Below are 19,279 nucleotides of genomic sequence, written 5' to 3'. Positions count from 1 at the left end.
TTTGTTTTTTTCTTTTGGACTCGTGTGAGTCGATGGTAGAGGGACGTGTATTTTGGTTTGCATTTTTGTCCCGAGCTGCGTCTCGAGGTTTTTATTTTCGTGCCTGGCTTTTCACGCAAGGTTGTATTTTATTTTGGTTTTCTCATTGTGCCCAGCTATTTGGCACGGTACCAAAGTTATTGGTTCGCCCTTGGTATTAAGGGTTGTTTTACGTTCTCTAGCCGTTTTTGAGCTACTTTTCTGTTTTCGATTTAGAAGATTGGTTTTTGTAATTTCTATTCCTCCCACTGTTTCCGGGGGAAGTCCTGTTCCTAGCTGTGTACCCCTATTTCTGTTCTCCCTGGGATTTTGTGACAAACACGTTCGCAGGTTGGTTCGCTTAGCTCCAAACCTTACATCGTGGGCCTATCGCTCCAACTCTTTTAAACCGAGAGGCAGTTTCCTAAAACAGCAGCCAGATTTCCCCAAATCTCTTCAAGTACAAAACATCTGCATGTCTTTTTGTCCAGGCACATGAATCATCAGAAAAGCTTATTTATATATAAAACACATTTTATGAGTCTAATGTTTTATTCACATTTTTTTTATGAGAGTATGTTTTCATAAAGCATGCCCAAAGTGTCCAAAAATGATTACTCACCCTAATACTTTCTAACCAAACTGCATCACATTTAAAATGGAACTTTACTTAAAAATTTGGTTATCCAGAGCCCCGTTAGCCAGTACAATTGTAGGTTTCTCTTCAGCAAATCCTGTAATTACGCACATTTGTATATTCATTCTGCTATCTGAACACAGCGATATTCCTAAACTGTCCATCACCTGAATATGACATATTATACCTTGTTGGAAACAGTGGGAAACCCTGTACAAGATGGCATTTGCATATGTGTTTTTACCTATTTTCTCCAAATTTCTAGCCAATTATGCCCTATCTATTCCAATCACCCATGTGGCTATGGATACACCGCAACAGCCCTGTCGCTCGGCAGCCCAGGAGGATCAGGACAATAGAGAGACATATGCTTTCTACAAGCTGCATCATCTCAATTTCCCACGAACGTGACTGAGGCAATTGCAATCAGGGCTCTGTTTGCTTATGAATTTATATTTCTACCAAACCGGAAATATGTTGGCCGGGCACATTGTTAGAATTTCACTTTTATTGTCTGAGTCTGTGGCATGGTGAGTGTTGTAAACCATGAGCATGGCGTGGGGGAAAGGTGTTGTTTTATTGCCCTGCTCTGCTAATAGGAGGCTAATAAGCATCTAAACTGATGTTCCTGCTAGCGGAGAGTCTTTTTGTCTGGATTCGGTTTTATTACATCACAGTTTTTTGCATGATGTGAATATGAACGCAACAATAATTTGAGACATTGACGATTCAACCACAAGGGAGCAAAGTGGATTTTACATTTTGTGGACTGCGTTTTCTCTATCTTCCATCTCTTTCTGTTTTGATTCCCTAGTTCCCTTAATGCCTCAAATTCTCATTTCCTCATTTCTTTTAGCCATAACCCTAACTCTTTCGAGTCGCACAGGTCAGGGCTTTGAGGAATATCTTCTTCCTCCCCCTCTGTAATGCATGTTGGGGGTGGGGGGGGGGGATTAACAGGGCGTTGCTGCAAAAGAGCAAGCAAGCTCAGTTAATCTACCCTGTATAAATAAAGGTTATTAACAAAATAAATAGAAGAACTCCATACTCTATTAGGGTGGCTTTTAAAATCACTTTAACTGTATGCAAAGGTGGTTGTTACGACTGTAAATTTCAATACCGTAATGGTCAGCTGATATTTCAGGCATACCTCCAGTAGTTCTTCTGACAGATCTGCAATAAAGCGAACCATATTCCATGACAGATCACAGGAGTAAGGGCATGAGGTGCCACGTAGCTTATATACAGTGTTGGTCGTTGGTCGTACAGGGACCGCCTTTACAAATATCCCTTCTGCGTAACTCTGCAAACCAAATATATCATAGCAAGCCAGTCGCAGACAGATTTCCTGTATAAAAACTAGCCTCAAGCTCTGGGCCTGAGGTGGCTTTAAACACTGAGCTCATTGACGTGACCAGCAAACCAATTGATCAGTCAGCTTCAGTGCTCCAAAGTGTACCCCCACTCATAAGCATCACCGAAAACAAAATAGGGAAAATAACAAAATGACAAGCCCCCTGGCTTGCCTGGCAACTACAACTACATCTGGGATGAGACAGGACTACCATAGGCTATTACAACCATTTACCGGCCCAGCAAACTTGGCCATTACCTGAACCAATAACAACCATAGGTGCCGCGAAATAAATCAACGTTAACTGTGCCTCTTTCAAAATAACACCTTAAATATAGAAGTGTTATTCACAAAAAACCAAAGAATATCATGACACCCAAAAATGGTCAAGATATATAACCGGATAAAGCAAAAAAAAAACAGTCGGAGGGAGAGAAATGGCAAATGGCAGGCATTTATATAGCGCCTTTATCCAAAGCGCTGTACAATTGATGCTTCTCCATTCACCCATTCATACACACACTCACACACCGACGGCGATTGGCTGCCGTGCAAGGCCCCGACCAGCTCGTCAGGAGCATTTTGGGGGTTAGGTGTCTTGCTCAGGGACACTTCGACACAGCCCGGGCGGAGGATCAAACCGGCAACCCTCTGACTGCCAGACGACTGCTCTTACTGCCTGAGCCATGTCACCCCCCAAGAGAGAGCCTGAAACTCCATCTGAAGAGGTGCTTTTATTGGATGGAGAACAGTAATACACAGCTCCCCCTACTCGGCACTAAGGGACTAACACATATTGACATATTGAAAAATTCCTCTATAGCGATGTGAGACTGATACCAAGTAAGAGGTAGTGATCAATTTCAGTTATTGCTCAGTTAAAGATAAAAGAAAAATAAGTAAAGATGGGGAAGTCCAGAAAACATGAATTAAGCAAATGGAATGTCCTTACTCATTAAAATGTCAGTTTGAAGCCATGTCAGTTACAGACGTGGCACATATGTGGTAGATGGGGAGAGGTGGACCAACAGGTTGATCATTCATATATCATTAGTACTTCCGCAAAGGATGCGCTTGTGCTTCCTCACGAGAAAGGAACATTTGGGAGTTCTTAACTTCTAGCTAATAGAAGGAACATTTAATGTGCTGGAATGTCCTTAAATACGGGACCGCGATTGATTTCCAGGTTAGGAGCAAGAAACCTCTCTCTGTCTCTCTGTCTCTCTCAGGTTGGTGTGACCTTTACCATTGTGTTTGGAATCATTCTGTACCGGATCTCCACCAAGGCTGCCCTGCACATGAGCTCCAGCCCCACCACCCGCTCCAACGTGTGTCTGACGGTCCTCACCACCGCGGCCATCATTAACCTGGTGGCCATTCTCATTCTGGACGAGGTGTACGGGAGAGTCGCTTGCTGGCTCACTGTCCTCGGTCAGTACGGGAAACCACCCCTCCTGCAGCTGTGGTTATGGCTCTTATGATGTGAGATTGTTTAGTTTGACTTTCTGGAATAGCAGATGCTCTTATCCAGAGCGACGTACAATGAAGTGTAAATCGAACCCAGGGACACGTGCGATGAGGACCCGAGAGGAAAGCACGGACAGGAACAGGTCAAGCAAACACCTCCAGGTCGTCCTCATGGGTGGAGTCTTCTTCTGTAGTTTGATGTGGGCCAGGTGGGGGGTCAGGGTGGGGCGGGATGTGTGCGCCTTCATCAGCTCCGTTAGTATCCGCAGCCTGTGACGCTCACACAGCCTGCATCGCCTTGTGTTGGGTTTCCTGCATCTGCACCTGCTCCTTCACCTGCAGCAGTGGAGAAGGTTCCATCTTCAGAGGATTGTTTGTTCCTGGGTTTTTCCAGAAAAATGTCTGTTTTCACCTGAGAGAGAGACAAAGCACACCACATGCCACAATGCTCTTGTTATTTCTTGGTTATAGAATAGCGTGTTTAAACTATTGAGCTACAGGTTTATTAGGGGATCAAAACTAGCACATAATAAATGTTTAGGCAATGTTTCATTGAAATTGTGACAGAAGAAGATACATACAAATTCAAACGGATTTCTCTTATTTATGAGATTTGTTAGAGCTCAACAAGTCTCCACCTGCTGCAAAATTACTTTTTGGGAGAAACTTCTGTCTTTCATAGTATTTGTAGAGACTACAGAAATTACCACTGATAATATAGTCAGAGTAACCCAGGCCATTTTACACCTGCTCCACCTGCTTCATCACTTCCTACTTCACATGAGTATAAAAAAATTGGGTAACAAGCATGCAAAATCCCCTTGTCAACCATCAGCATGGGAAAAGCAGTGGGTCATTAATGTTTTGCTGCCAGTGGCCCAGGGTCTGGTTACCTCTGCTAGGAGGTCTTGGTCATAGGTAGATTGTCCGGTAAGACAATCAAGACTTCAAGTTGGTTTTGGGTTGTATGACAACATCTGGTGTTGGTGATTTGGTTTTGATTGAAGGCATCATGAATGCTGATAAATACATACACATTTTACCATATAATGCAATACACTACACACTCTTGATTAGATATCGATACACTCATACACAGTGTAGAATGGGTTTGGGATTCCTTTGACTGAGAGAAGCACAATATGCGACCAACATTAAAGTCATTCTGTGTTAAATTGCTGAATCGTAAATAACTTGGACTTAATGGCTGTTGTCATTGGACAGTAAATAAAATAAATACTAGTACTTTGTTCATATCAATATATTTTCAAGAAAAGTATTTCAATATGTATAAAAAGCACACTTCACATGTAAATGGCAGGTCTTTCAGGTCCTGTTTGTTTTTACAGAGGTGCCAAAGAGTGACAAGAGCTTTGAGGACAGACTGATCTTTAAGACTTTCATCCTGAAGTTTTTCAATGCCTTCACCCCCATCATTTACATAGCCTTCATCAGGGGCAGGTAGGTGACCTTACAAATGACTGGTTTTCAAATAACATTGGGATCATCTGCAGTATGGCTTAATGGATTCTCTGTCTATGTGCCCAAATGCAACTTCCTTTGGTAATCTATTATCGTTTTTGCTGCTTATATCTCTAGACTGGTTGGTCATCCTGGAAGTTATCTGTATGTTTTTGAGTCATACTGGATGGAAGAGGTAAACATTTTTAACATCCTAAGAATTGTGTTTAAAAATGTAAGTGTGAGGAACTCAGTGTGTGTGTGTCCCTGTAATCACTGTATCCTCTAAGGTTTCTTAGTGTAAACACTAAGGAAAACCTGCAAAACCTGCTGTGTGATATGGAGTGTGAGTCTCTGTGTATTTGTATGCAAGCATGCATGTGTGTGAGAGTATATCTGAGTGCATATATGCGTGCATGCATGCAAGTGTGTGTGTGTATGGTGTGTGCCTGTGTGTATGTGTTTGTGTGTGCATGCGTGTGGGTGCATCCATATGTGTGCCTAATCTAGCCAAGTATGAATTACCTCCTGCGGTCTATGAAGAGACACAATTGTGCTTTTAGATAGGCAGGGATTCATGCTGGCTGCAGGAAGGAGTTAGAAGTTGGATTTTTGGAGAGGAACGGTTTTCCTTTTATTTTGGTGTTCAAGCTTGTGTACATTGTTCCTGCAGCACTGAAAGCAAGGTCTGGCTTACCAGTCACCCACCCTTTTCTGGTATTTTCTATTTAATGTCCTGTCTAATGTCTCCTGTTTTGTAAATTAGAAGTAGTGAGCCTACAGGCATCCCTGTTTTAAGAATTGCAGAGATTGGTTGCACCTTGGGGTCACCAAGTCACAAAGGAACCACACTCGTACCTGTAGCTGTGAGTATACTCTGAACACAGAGCTCTTGCAAAGTGAATCTGCTTCTGCCAAGCTCACCTCACAGAACATGCAGGGAAAAGGAAAGAAGAAGTGGGAGGCTGCTGGCTGATATTTATAGCAGAGCACCGCTGCACTACCTGGTACATGGGACTTCTATGAAACTAATTAGCTGGGAAGGTATCCTGCCCTGTACGGAGGCATGCCATATTCAAGTGATCCAATATAAGGCTACTTGACTCTTCTCTCCCCTCCCCAGTGTGCTCATGGAGGCTGTTTGATGGAGCTCTGCATCCAGCTCAGTATCACCATGCTGGGCAAACAGCTGATCCAGAACAACCTTTTTGAGATCTGTCGTGAGCCACGGACCCCTTGCCGAGCTCAGACCTCACGTTCCCACGAGCAGTACCTCACCATGAGGTGTCTCGGGGACGAAATCAAGTACTCCGAACGTCCTGGAGCCCTGGTAAGTTCTACTGAACTTCCAGCCCAGTCTCGAAGTGAAGGGTGTGATGCAAATCTGGTAATCGATGTCCTGTATTCAATGTATTTCCTCTAAAGACTCTTTGTCACATATGATTATAGTAAGATATATTTTATTATAATCAATCAAAAGAATAGAGTTGTACAGATTACAGTGTACATATCATCTTTTGCAGTTTGCTAATCACATGCAAGTTACATATACCCCTCTTAGCTCTTTCTAAATTACCTTTCCACCACGATGTTTAAAAATCAAGGTACACCCTTCCTATATCCATCCTCTTTGGCCTTAGCCTTATCCTATAGCTCCCCCTTCTTGACGTTTAAAAAGAAACTATTCCTATAATATTATATTTATCTAAATATGATAATTTCTCTACATTTTTCTACTTTATATAGTACCCTAATAAGAAATAAAAGATATATAAAAGTAAACTTATAATATGTTACTTTTCCTACTTCTACAAATAATATAGATTATAATTACCACTCCAGCTTGGTTATAATTGTTCTGCGTGGATCTTTCTTCACCAGCTCGTAGATATCTTCTGAAGCCAAATTCTGGGATCCTGCTCTAAGGTCTAAAAACTTATCCCTTATATATCTTTTTTGCATAGCAGCTTGTAGCAGGAGAGATGGTGTGCGCCATTAAGGGATGATTTTGTAGACTAGGTGGATGACCTTGTGAACTGATCACACAATTACAGTGACTGTTCTAGAAGGTCAAATTAATCTCCAAGGTCCCAGCGTTTTCACCAAACTGTCTGTACAAGCCAGCTTTTCTTTTTCTTTTTGAAAGAGGCATTCCTTAAAATTAATTGCGAAGAAAACACAATGACAAATTTCAACCTGGCCACTGTGAACACTGTCCTAAAACATTGTTTGGTATTGGGTATTCAGATGTGTCCCATATATCACTTCCCGCTTCCTGCAGCAAACTTAAAAAGTTGATCAGGTACATAAAATCAAAGAGGAGCTCCTTCCAGGAGGAGGAGAGGGAAAAAAAAACTCCAGCGCTATGAAACCGACCACTTCCTGGAGCCTTTCGCTGGCCTCAGCCCCGAGTACATGGAGATGAGTGAGTATTGAATCAAACCCCTGAAAGCATGGGGATTAGTGAGTACTGAATCAAACCCCTGAGCGCATGGGGATGAGTGAGTACTGAATCAAACCCCTGAATACATGGAGATGAGTGAGTACTGAATCAAACCCCTGAATACATGGGGATGAGTGAGTACTGAATCAAACCCCTGAATACATGGAGATGAGTGAGTACAGAATCAAACCCCTGAATACATGAGGATGAATGAGTACTGAATCAAACCCCTGAATATATGGGGATGAATGAGTACTGAATCAAACACCTGAATACATGGAGGTAAGTGAATACTGAATCAAACCCCTGAGTACATGGAGGTAAGTGAATACCGCACCAAACCTCATATGCATGGAGATGAGTGTTCATCTAACCTGGCCAGGCTCATAGTGCTGTAAAGTTATGAGCTGCCTGATCAGGCACATAGTTCTGTAAGGTTAACCTGGTCAGGCTCATAGTGCTGTAAGGTGAAAAACATCTTTGTAAACTTACAGTACTATGATATAAGCAGCCCAAGGAGGCTCATTGTTACAACCAGCCCCATGCATCTGATCATGCCCCGGTCGCTGATGTAGCTTGGGGGGAGTATGTGTGGCAGAAACTATATGGGTTAACCCATGCTTGTCAATGCAGCAGTGGAACTTGACCCTCTCTCGCTATTTTATTAATAATACAAAACTACATAACATTATATTTGTGATAACACAGCTCCCATGAAACCAGAATCAATGTTAAATATACCTCCCATTTTCTCCACTTGCTACAGCATGTTAGAAAATGTGTTTTGCAGAGAGAACCGATTCACTTAACGCAGCGGAATGAATGGACATTTTATTTGGGGAGTTACCTCAGAATTCAGCAAAGTCAAACTTACAAGCTTGTTGCTGGCTCGGGAGAATGAATCCACAGCTCTCCTCCAAAACTCTTCCCTGCCAGCCAGATTTGTTTCATGCCACAATTACCAGCCATGTTGGTGCAGGGCAGGGATGCACTTAGTAGCTCACTAACTTTTGGTATTTAGCTATACTATGTTTTGCGACGTGAATAGTCTTAATTATTTCAACTTGTGTAATGTTCTGACAGAAGGATTGACAGAAGTGTATTATAGGCCTGCCTTGGGGCAGACCTAGCATCTGTTTTTCATATATGTGGCAGACATCTTTGCCCACATTATTCATTTCTCCTGACTGAAGCCTGGGAGTTGACTGATGGGCAGAGCTCTCCCTCTCAGCTGTTTGTACACCCCCCCACCCCAAGCTTTGAAACCTGACCCCCCACCACAACCTCACACAGACAAGGGGCAGGCAATCAGCTTTCTCCTGTAACATGCCCCTTACCCCACCCCAGGCCCCTCTCTCCCTGCCTGACTACCTGAATAGTTTTAATCAGTGGGGAGTACAACCCTCACCCCTTCTTATCAAACCAGAACTTAGATTGATCTTCTTGGTTCCCGAGTTTGTGTGATCCATCAGATCAGATGGACACTTCAGGGTGATACAGAAAAAGAACCTAAACTTTCCCATAGTCACCCACACCAGACTTCAGGATTTTAATACCTAGGCTCCTGTGTTTGTAATTGAAATTACTGCTCATTTGGTCAAGTTTATTAGGCAGACCTAGCTGGACACCAGTGGGCAATAAAGAATGTCTCCTAATCAAATGTTAATAAAATCATTGATTCTTAACGCATTTTTGATCTGTAAAATACATGGAAAAGCTAAAATTCTCGCTGAGTCAATGGTCATACTCTCACATTTTTTCTAATAAAGGTTTTTTTTTGTTCTAATATGCATTTACAAAAATATTAAAGATTCCAAAATATCTACCACTGCTTCAGTCTTTTAACTTTTACTGACAACATCGTAAAACCAATCCGAGAGTTCCGTAGAAAAACAGATCCTCATCATGTTTTCTGTGATGTGTGATATTGTTTTTGTTTTTTCCTGACGCCAAGACCTTGGAAGAAGAAAAATATGAATTAAAAGCATTGGAACACATTATGTGTTGGTTGAGTGTTATTAAATACCAGAATTTCACTTACGATATTTATGTTTTTTTGGGGGCACCTTTGGTTGTCGTTCACACAAACAATACACTGGTCTGTGAAAGTAAAGGCAGACGAAAGTTTAAGTTAAGGAAAATATGCTGAGGTCTCCGAAGGTGAAGAGGATTATGTTCGGGTATTTGACAGATTAGGGTTTATTAATTTGACTTTATTAGACACATAAGGGTTATTAGTAAAGTGTGTGAAGTGCATTAGATTAGAGTTTATTTATGAAGTGCATTAGATTAGGGTTTATTTATGAAGTGCATTAGATTAGGGTTTATTTATGAAGTGCATTAGATTAGGGTTTATTTATGTGGTGCATTAGATTAGGGTTTATTTATGAAGTGCATTAGATTAGGGTTTATTTATGAAGTGCATTAGATTAGGGTTTATTTATGTGGTGCATTAGATTAGGGTTTATTTATGAAGTGCATTAGATTAGGGCGTTTGTGACCCTGTTTGTGGCCTCATTCCCTTTGGCACCACTCTTTGCTTTGCTGAACAACATCATCGAGATCCGTCTCGACGCCAAAAAGTTTGTATCAGAATTGCGGAGGCCAGTGGCTACAAAAGCCAAAGACATGAGCCTCTATCCTCCCATAAAACACACGGGTGGCTTAGGGGACTTCAGCAGTGCATTAATAGTAAGATTATACCATGAGAATCTGTCACATATCAACAAATCAGGAAAGGGTATTTGGGACTTCAGAATTTAACCACTCCTACTACTACTAATAATGATTATAATACTATGAGTATAATATATCGTGTTACTATCTGGAATTTCTACATTACTGTACACTTGACATGGCTCAGGCAGTAAGAGCAGTCGTCTGGTAGTCGGAGGGTTGCCAGTTCGATCCCCCCGCCTTGGCTGTGTCGAAGTGTCCCTGAGCAAGACACATAACCCCCAAATGCTCCTGACGAGCTGGTGGCCTTGCATGGGGGCCTTGCATGGCAGCCAATCGCTGTCGGTGTGTGAGTGCGTGTATGAATGGGTGAATGACAAGCATCAATTGTACAGCGCTTTGGATAAAGGCGCTATATAAATGCCAACCATTTATCATTTACTTGAACAATAAGCCAGTAATTAGGATCTCAGAACATTTATCATTCATCTTAGCTTTCCAAATTAGATGTCTTTTTCTGGACTATCATAGGTCTGTTTTCAGAACTGTTTAATTTTGCTCTGTCTTTTGTTATTGCATATCAATAACAACTGACTTCCCCATATAGCATTATTAGCAATACATATGACATGACCATTTTCCTTCCTTTGACAATAATTTAGTTTAATGCTCATAGGTGCAGTTATTGCATTATTGCATCTAGTTCTACTTCCAGGTTCATGGTTCATACTTTTTTTGGTTTACCGGTGAGTAGGGTCTGAGGTTCAACTAATTTTAGTGTATTGGTTGTTGTGAACTTCAGGATAATTTAGGACTCGGATGAGGTCATCTGCAAGTTATGACAGTAATAAAAAGACCTGGAATTTCTGCCCACAGGGTCCCATTCTTACATTACAGGCATGCCCCCTCAGGCACTGTACTAATTTCCTATATTTAAGCATACTTGTTTAGTTACTTGAATACTGAGTTCCCAGGTTTGTAATAGATGGTATTTCTGATTTGAAGGGATAGTGTAGTAGTATTTGCACAATTACAAGATTAAGTAAAATATAGTATGTACACCAAAACTATTTCTATCAAAACAGCATATTAGCTTAGCACTAACCCACTCCAGCAATCATCATAAAGGATAGTAGCTGAGCACTGACCCACTCTAGCAGTCATAATAAAGCATATAAGCTGAGCACTGACCCACTCTAACAGTCGCACTGAAGCATATTAGCTTATTGCTTTCACACATTCACACTGTGACCTGTGTTAAGTTATTGCATGTGTTGTACCCACTGTCTCCTCTTCTTCCATTTAGGGATTTGGTACAACATTCTCAGAGGGATTGGAAAAGTGGCAGTCATAATAAATGTAAGTCTTTCTTTCAGAATCACACACCACAGACTATAATGTAGTCACTTAGCGGATGCTATTAGCTAGTGGCTGTTTCATTGAAAATAGCTATTTTTTTCTCCATTTTAATTAAGGTTACCAATAATTCTGCAGCCCAGTGCCCACTTTTTATAATTCCATGACTGTATAGTTAATTCAATTGTATATTACATTACATTAATGGCATTTGGCAGATTCTTTTATCCAGGGGGACATACAGTTGATTAGACTAAGCATGAGACAATCCTTCCCTTGAGCAAGGGGCTAGACCTTATTGTGGCTAGACCGGGGATTGAACCACCGACCTTGCGGGTCCCAGTCATGTACCTTAACAACTACGTTACAGGCTGCCCTATGGTCTGGGTGAATACTCAATTATGATTGGATGCTAGGTCAAGTTCAGGTCAAGTCTAATTGTTCTAAATGAATACACTGCCTTCTGTTTGCTGCAAGGAGACACAAAGCAGGCAGTTTATTTAACGATCACAACTTTGTCTTGCCAATAAAGCTGGTGAGATGACATCTGATATAATGGTGAGTGGTTGTGTGAAGTACAGTAACTTTATGTTGAGATATTAATAGCTATAAGCTCTCTAGTGTTTTGCTACTTTGCCAACGTTACTAGCTACAGTGGGAGCAATAATTATTTGATCCCTTGCTAATTCTGTAGGTTTGCCCACTTACAAAGAATGGAACTGTGTAGAATTTTAATCATATGTACGTTTTAACATTGAGAGACAGAATATCACAAAATAATCCACAATAACAACATCATATGAATTTAATAAATTTATTATCGTATTTTTGCATGAAATAAGTATTTGATCCCCTACCAATCAGCAATAATTCTGGCTCCCACAGACCAGTTTGTTTTCCATTAAGAAGCACTCCTCATCTCAACTCATTACCCAAAACACCCGTGTCAACTATTTACATTGTTATATAGCTGTATAAAAGACACCTGTCCACACAATCAATCAGATTCCAACGTTTCCACCATGGCCAAGACAAAGGAGCTGTCTAAGGACATCAGGGACAAAATTGTAGACCTGCACAAGGCTGGGATGGACTACAAGAAAATAAGCAAGCAGCTTGGTGAGAAGTTAACAACTGTTGGAGCAATTATTAGAATATGGAAGAAACACAAAGTCATCTCCCTCGGTCTGGCGCTCCACGCAAGATCTCGCCTCGTGGGATATCAATGATCATGAGAAAGGTCAGGGATCAGCCCAGTACTACACAGGAGGAGCTTGTTAATGACCTGAAGGCAGTTTGGACCACAGTCACGAAGAGAACCATCAGTAACACACTACACCGTGAAGGATTGAAATCCTGCTGCGCATGCAAGGTTCCTCTGCTGAAGAAGGCACATGTACAGGGCGGTCTGAACTTTGCCAAAGAACACCTGGATGATCCAGAGGAGGCTTGGGAGAAGGTGATGTGGTCAGATGAGACCAAAATAGAGCAATTTGGCATCAACTCGACTCACCTCATGTTTGGAGGACGATAACAAGAGTACAACCCCAAGAACACCATCCCCACTGTGAAGCATGGAGGTGGAAACCTTATGCTTTGGGGGTGTTTCTCAGCTAAGGGGACAGGACTAATTCACCGTATTGAGGGGAGGATGAATGGTGAGGGGAGGATGAATGGGGCCATGTACCAGGAAATTTTGGGCGACAACCTCCTTCCCTCAGTGAGAGCACTGAAAATGGGTCGTGGATGGGTCTTCCAACATGACAATGACCCAAAACATACAGCCAAGGCAACAAAAGAGTGGCTCAAAAAGAAGCATATTAAGATCCTGGAGTGGTCTAGCCAGTCTCCAGACCTAAATCCCCTCAAAAATCTGTGGAGGGAGCTGAAGCTTCGAGTTGCCAAGCGACAGCCTTGGAACCTTAAAGATTTGGAGAGGATCTGCAAAGAGGAGTGGACCAAAATCCCTCCCAAGATCTGTGCAAACCTGGTGAAAAACGACAACAAACATCTGACCTCTGTGCTTGCCAACAAAGGTTTCTCCACCAAGTATTAAGTCCTATTGTTCTATGGATCAAATACTTATTTCATGTGAAAATATGATATTAAATTTATATGATGTTGTTATTGTGGATTATTTTGTGATATTCTGTCTCTCAATGTTAAAATGTACCTACACAGTTCCATTCTTTGTAAGTGGTCAAACCTACAAAATCAGCAAGGGATCAAATAATTATTGCTCCCACTGTATGTGACATGGTTGTCCTGAAATGGTTGTTTGTAAACGGACAACTGTCAATCAGCTATTATCTTTTCCTTTGTTTCAGTGGCTAGCTATCGCCAACAGGAAATAGAGAAGCTGGCTATGTTGGCTAAATTGTATGATATAGTTGTGTAATGTGTGGCCCATGATGATTTGCCATGCCTGTGTAAGGAAATGTAAGGTGGACCAGGAATTATGAATAAGCAGTTGTGAATAAAGAAACAATTTAAGCCTTGGTTAAAACCTTTAATTTAACCAAGATAAAAAAATATATTAAAACTGAACTTCTCTTTTTGAGCAAAAATTAACCAACATATGTAACCATTACATACTGAAACAGTAGCCATCTTAACAGCTTGAAATAGGTAGTACCAGAAAAAAAAAACGCTTTTATTTTGAGGGCGAATTGCCCCACTTATATTTTAATATTTGGTAAAAGACCGTGGTATAAGCGGAATAATCCAGTCCAAGGTGGTCCGTAAAGGTTTTTAACACACTGTGCAACCGCCTCTGCAGTGTGCATTAGATCCCTTTTCCTTACTTCATTAGATCTCAAAATTCTACATTTTGATAATTGTCCATAGACATAACATGGGGAGACACAATGCTCACATAAATCAGGCTAATCTGAAGTTCTAAATGAACATGAGACGTTCAGTAACATTATCGCGTGCAGGTAGTTGCTAGCTTCTTCAACCTTTGCAAAACATTCACTGAAAATATGTTGATGCTTATTTTCCCCTATCATGAGTCATTCAATTATTTCATTTTCTAGTCCATTATAGTAGTCTGATAGAATAGTACCTGTTTCTGACCAATAGATGTCACTGATTCTGCTAGCCAGTATATAGTATTTGAAAATTATTTGGGCAGCATGTAGCGCATTGGTTAAGGTGAATGACTGGGACAGGCAAGGTCGGTGGCTCTAATCCCCGTGTAGCCACAATAAGATCCGCACAGCCATTGGGCCCTTGAGCGAGGCCCTTAACCCTGCATTGCTCCAGGGGAGGACTGTCTCCTGCTTAGTCTAATCAACTGTACGTCACTCTGGATATGGGCGTATGCCAATAATGTAGTATTTTAATGCTGCTTCTTCATTCAGGCCTCCTTTTCTGTCCCCCCACCCAGGCATTTGTGATCTCCTTCACATCAGACTTCGTCCCACGGCTGGTCTATCAGTATATGTACAGCCCAGATGGTTCCATGCACGGGTTTGTAAACCACACCCTGTCCTACTTCAATGTTAGCCACTTCCAGGAGCGCACCAAGCCCATCGAACCCCTGCAATTAGGCTTCCATGTGGACATATGCAGGTAGGCCTCAAACTGTCTCACTATAGTCTATGAGGTATTCCCCACACTGTGTCACCGCAGTCAGTGAAGTAGGCCCCACACTGTGTCACTGCGCTCAATGAAGTAGGCCCCACACTGAATCACGGGAGTCAATGAGGTAGGCCCCACACAATGTCACTGTAGTCAGTGAGGTAGGCCTCAAACTGTCTCACTATAGTCTATGAGGTATTCCCTACACTGTGTCACTGCAGTCAGTGAAGTAGGCCCCACACTGTGTCACTGCACTCAATGAAGTAGGCCCCACACCATGTCGCTGCAGTCAGTGAGGTAGGCCTCAAACTGTCTCACTATAGTCTATGAGGTATTCCCCACACTGTGTCACTGTACTCAATGAAGTAGGCCCCACACCATGTCACTGTAGTCAGTGAGGTAGGCTCCACACTATGTCACTGCAGTTAATGAGGTATTCCCCGCACTGTCTCACTACAGTCCATGAGGTATTCCCCACACTATGTCACTGCAGTCAGTGAGGTAGGCCCCACACTGGATCACGGGAGTCAATGAGGTAGGGCCCACACCATGTCACTGTAGTCAGTGAGGTAGGCATCACACCATGTCACTGCACTCTGTGAAGTAGGCCCCACACTGATTTTGGTATTGTTACATTGTGCCATTTATGTCTTATAGATACCCTTAAAAATTAGCATAAAACAATGAGACTTTCTTTGCGCAAAAATAACTCAGACAGAACAAAACACCACTCATTATGTGGGTAATTCAGAAATATACAAGCCTTTTCTAATTTCATGACTATTTTTTGTTCAATTTGAATCAGACAATTAATTTGTTTCAACAATTAGTTTTCTATAGACTTAGCATGGCAAGACACAATGCTAACATGAACATATATGTCATCTGAAATTCGAAGTGGACTTTTATGTTCAGCAATGTTATCGCGTGCAGGTAACGTTAGGAGCCAGATGACATTCCATAGCACACCAACAGTAGCTGCAGCCAGTCTCACTCACTGTCCAAAATGGCAACCAAACACTGAATTTGTGAAAATGTGTCAGATACATTAAATCAAGGGTGGCCAAAGAGAGACGAGCTAGGTAGGCGTACATAAACAGTAAACTAACAGCTAAATCGCCAGCTTGACTAGGCCTACACATTAAGTGAATTAGCTACCTACCAAGCTAGAATGCTTGGAACTAGTTAGCTAACATTCATCTGCTGAACATGGCTCTGGTTAGCTAGTTAGATAGGCAAACAATAGGCTATTGTTGTTGGCTTACTCATTGGCTATATATGTATCACTATTACCCTTTATTATCTCAAAGAGCGGTGCCCAGAGTATCACAATATACACTGAGCACTTTATTAGGTAGACCTGTACACCAGCTTGTTAATGCAAATATTTAAACAGCCAATCATGTGGCAGCAACTAAATGCATAAAAGCATGCAGACATGATCAAGAGGTTCAGCTGTTTTTCAGACCAAATGTCAGAATGGAAAAAAATGTGATCTAAGTGACTTTGACCATGGAATGATTGTTGGTGCCAGACTGGGTGGTTTGAATCTCTCAGAAACTGCTGATCTTTTCATGGACAACAGTCTCTAGAGTTTGCAGAGAATGGTGTGAAAAACAAAAAACATCCAGTGAGCAGCAGTTCTGTGGGCAAAAACGCCTTGTTAATGAGAGAGGTCTGTGGAGAAGGGCCAGACTGGTCAAAACTGACAGGAAGGTGACAGTAAAGCAAATAACCCTACATTGCAACAGCGGTATGCAGAAGAGCATCTCGGAACACACAATGTGGATAGGCTACAGCAGCAGAAGACCAATAGGTCTAAAAGAATAAGTCTAATAAATATCTAATAAAGTGCTCACTGAGTGTACAAACAGTAATTCTTTGTTATTCACTATTTTACTTCAATGTCTAGGCAGTGACTGTGAAAATGTACAATGCACAGACTAGAGATTGTATTTGTTTTCTTTGTAGCCATGCAATGTTGTGATGGATAATATGAAAAGACATGTGCTTATACAATGGCTAAGATTACACTAATGTTTCTCCTTCACTGGCATATAAACATGAGATTTTTTCATTTTCAAGTTTCAAGTTAATTTTGGTCAACATCTGTCAACAACATAACTTTGAGCAAACATATGATGGAATTTAGGCCAGTCTGTATTGAATATGCTTATGTGTCAGTGTTGTGCTCTTCACCTCAGATACAAAGACCACAGGGAGCCGCCGTGGTCCCAGACCCCCTACCAAATATCCAAGGAATTCTGAGCTGTGCTGGCAGCCCGACTGGCCTTCATCATCATCTTTCAGGTCAGATGGTCCAGATTTATTAGTGTAGACTTTAATGATACTTTAAGGCTAAAATCCCCTTGAATTTGTTCCCCATTTTCTCCAAATTTGGTGGCCAATTGGACCCTGTTTTTGTTTCGGGTTTTTTTCAATTTTCAATCGCCTATGTAGTGCTGAGAATATATATTTATTTACAGTAGTATGTAAAAGAAGCTGAAGTAGAGAATAATATCTAATAATACTGTCACGTTTCAGGTCTGTCTCGCCATGTTTTATGTTTATTCATGTTGTCTTAGTCACGTAGTGTCTTATCATGTATTATGTTAGTCTAGGTTCGTCATGTTGTTTAGTTTATTTCTTGTTACGATTTATTTTCTCGTCATGTCTAGTTATGTTTCGTTACGATTATATTACCTGGTTATGTTGAGTGATTATCGTCTTAGTTTCGCTTTGTGTTATGTTTCGATGCATGTTTATTGTTACGTTAACTGGTCGTTGTTATGCATACACTTTTACATGTTTTTCCGCAAACCTTGCGTTCCGCCTTTTCTCTCTCTCTCTCTCTCTCTCTCTCTCGTTCTGTCCTTCACTCCCCTAGTGTTTCTATTTGTCTATTTACTAAAACTACTAACGCTAGATCAGGATTGGGTAGAAACTAACAAGACTAATCATGTGTTCATGTTACCTTACGTTTCTCGTGCATGTCATTTACTAATTTACTAATGCTAGGGCAGGATAGGTTTATTACTAACGATTACTAATCTCCTTGTTAAACTTGTCATCCATCGCACCTGTTTTCCATTTCCTTGCTACGCTCTAACTAATTGTCTACACCTGTCTACACCTGCATTTATAGCCCAGTCGCGCAACTGTTCACTGCGAAATTGTCTGCCTCTGTTTACCACGCAACTCTTGAGCATTATTTACTGTTTGATTACACGTTACGATCCACGCCTGTTTACCGACCATCGATTATTGATTTCTGTTTTGTGACCTTCGTTTGTTTCTTGACTACGTCCCCGCCTACCGTTTTTGTACTTTTGCCCCGCTGATTGTTTCATGGTTTCGACTCCCGCTTCGCCCACGACTACGCCCCTGCCTGCCGTCCGCCTGTTCATCTGCCCCGCTGACAGCTCTCCTGCTACCGGACCTCCCTGCACGCCTACCGACTACGAGATTGCCTCTTCCCTCGGCACCGTGCTTTTTGTTTGTTTTGTATTTGTTTGGCTGGATCTTCGTGTATGGACTTTGCTTGTATTGACTACGCTCCTGGGACTCGTCCCGAATAAAGCCCTAACGGGACTTTATTTTACTATTGTTTCTGAGTCGTGCATTTTGGGTCCAACCCCCACGCACCCGTCTCAAATACAGCTTGTTCTCCAGCTCCACAAGCATTTTTTATCCACAGATGAATAAATAATGTTCTGAAATATGGCTGCCAGAAACGAGCATTTAAGTGCTATTTTAAAAAAAACAGTGCAAGTGGGTTTCATTATCCTTAATAAAAATGACTTTAGCATGAAGGCTTTGTTACACTAATCGAAAACACGTTGATACCCACAGAGACAATGGCCCCAGCTCGTGGCCAGACCAATCCCCTTGAAAAGTACTTTACTCACACATTTTAAGTGCAGGTCACACAGCAGTGAGCACATTGGATTCGCAGAACCATGGCTACATATTCAAAACATTATAAACCTTTGGGTTTGCAGAGAGGGGTTTATTGTGGGAGTGAAGGTGCTGTATGTTGGGGCTTCATGTCCCATATGCTAGTACTTTGCATAATTACATGGTAGAGTACAGGGGATGGTTGGGTGGGAGATGGGGTTGAAAGCACAGTTGTCTCAGCCTATGCAGCTGATGTTTCAGTGCTGGTTAGAGATGGCAGTGATGTCCAGGCTTTGGAGACTGGTCTGCAGGAGTACAATAGTGGTGTCATCATCCAAGGTGGACTGGACTACGAATGGGCCATTGCAGTGTAGGACATAGCAGA

The 19,279-nt window shown here is 41.7% G+C and overlaps 1 pseudogene; it reads left to right on the top strand.

The window, feature by feature from the left end:
* Positions 1-19,279, top strand: part of LOC133111136 (anoctamin-1-like) — a 41,551-nt pseudogene that overhangs the window by 20,705 nt on the left and 1,567 nt on the right.

The sequence above is a fragment of the Conger conger genome, chromosome 15, assembly GCF_963514075.1.
Source record: "Conger conger chromosome 15, fConCon1.1, whole genome shotgun sequence".
Classification (NCBI taxonomy): domain Eukaryota; kingdom Metazoa; phylum Chordata; class Actinopteri; order Anguilliformes; family Congridae; genus Conger; species Conger conger.
This window is presented reverse-complemented; position numbering and strand designations above follow the sequence as displayed.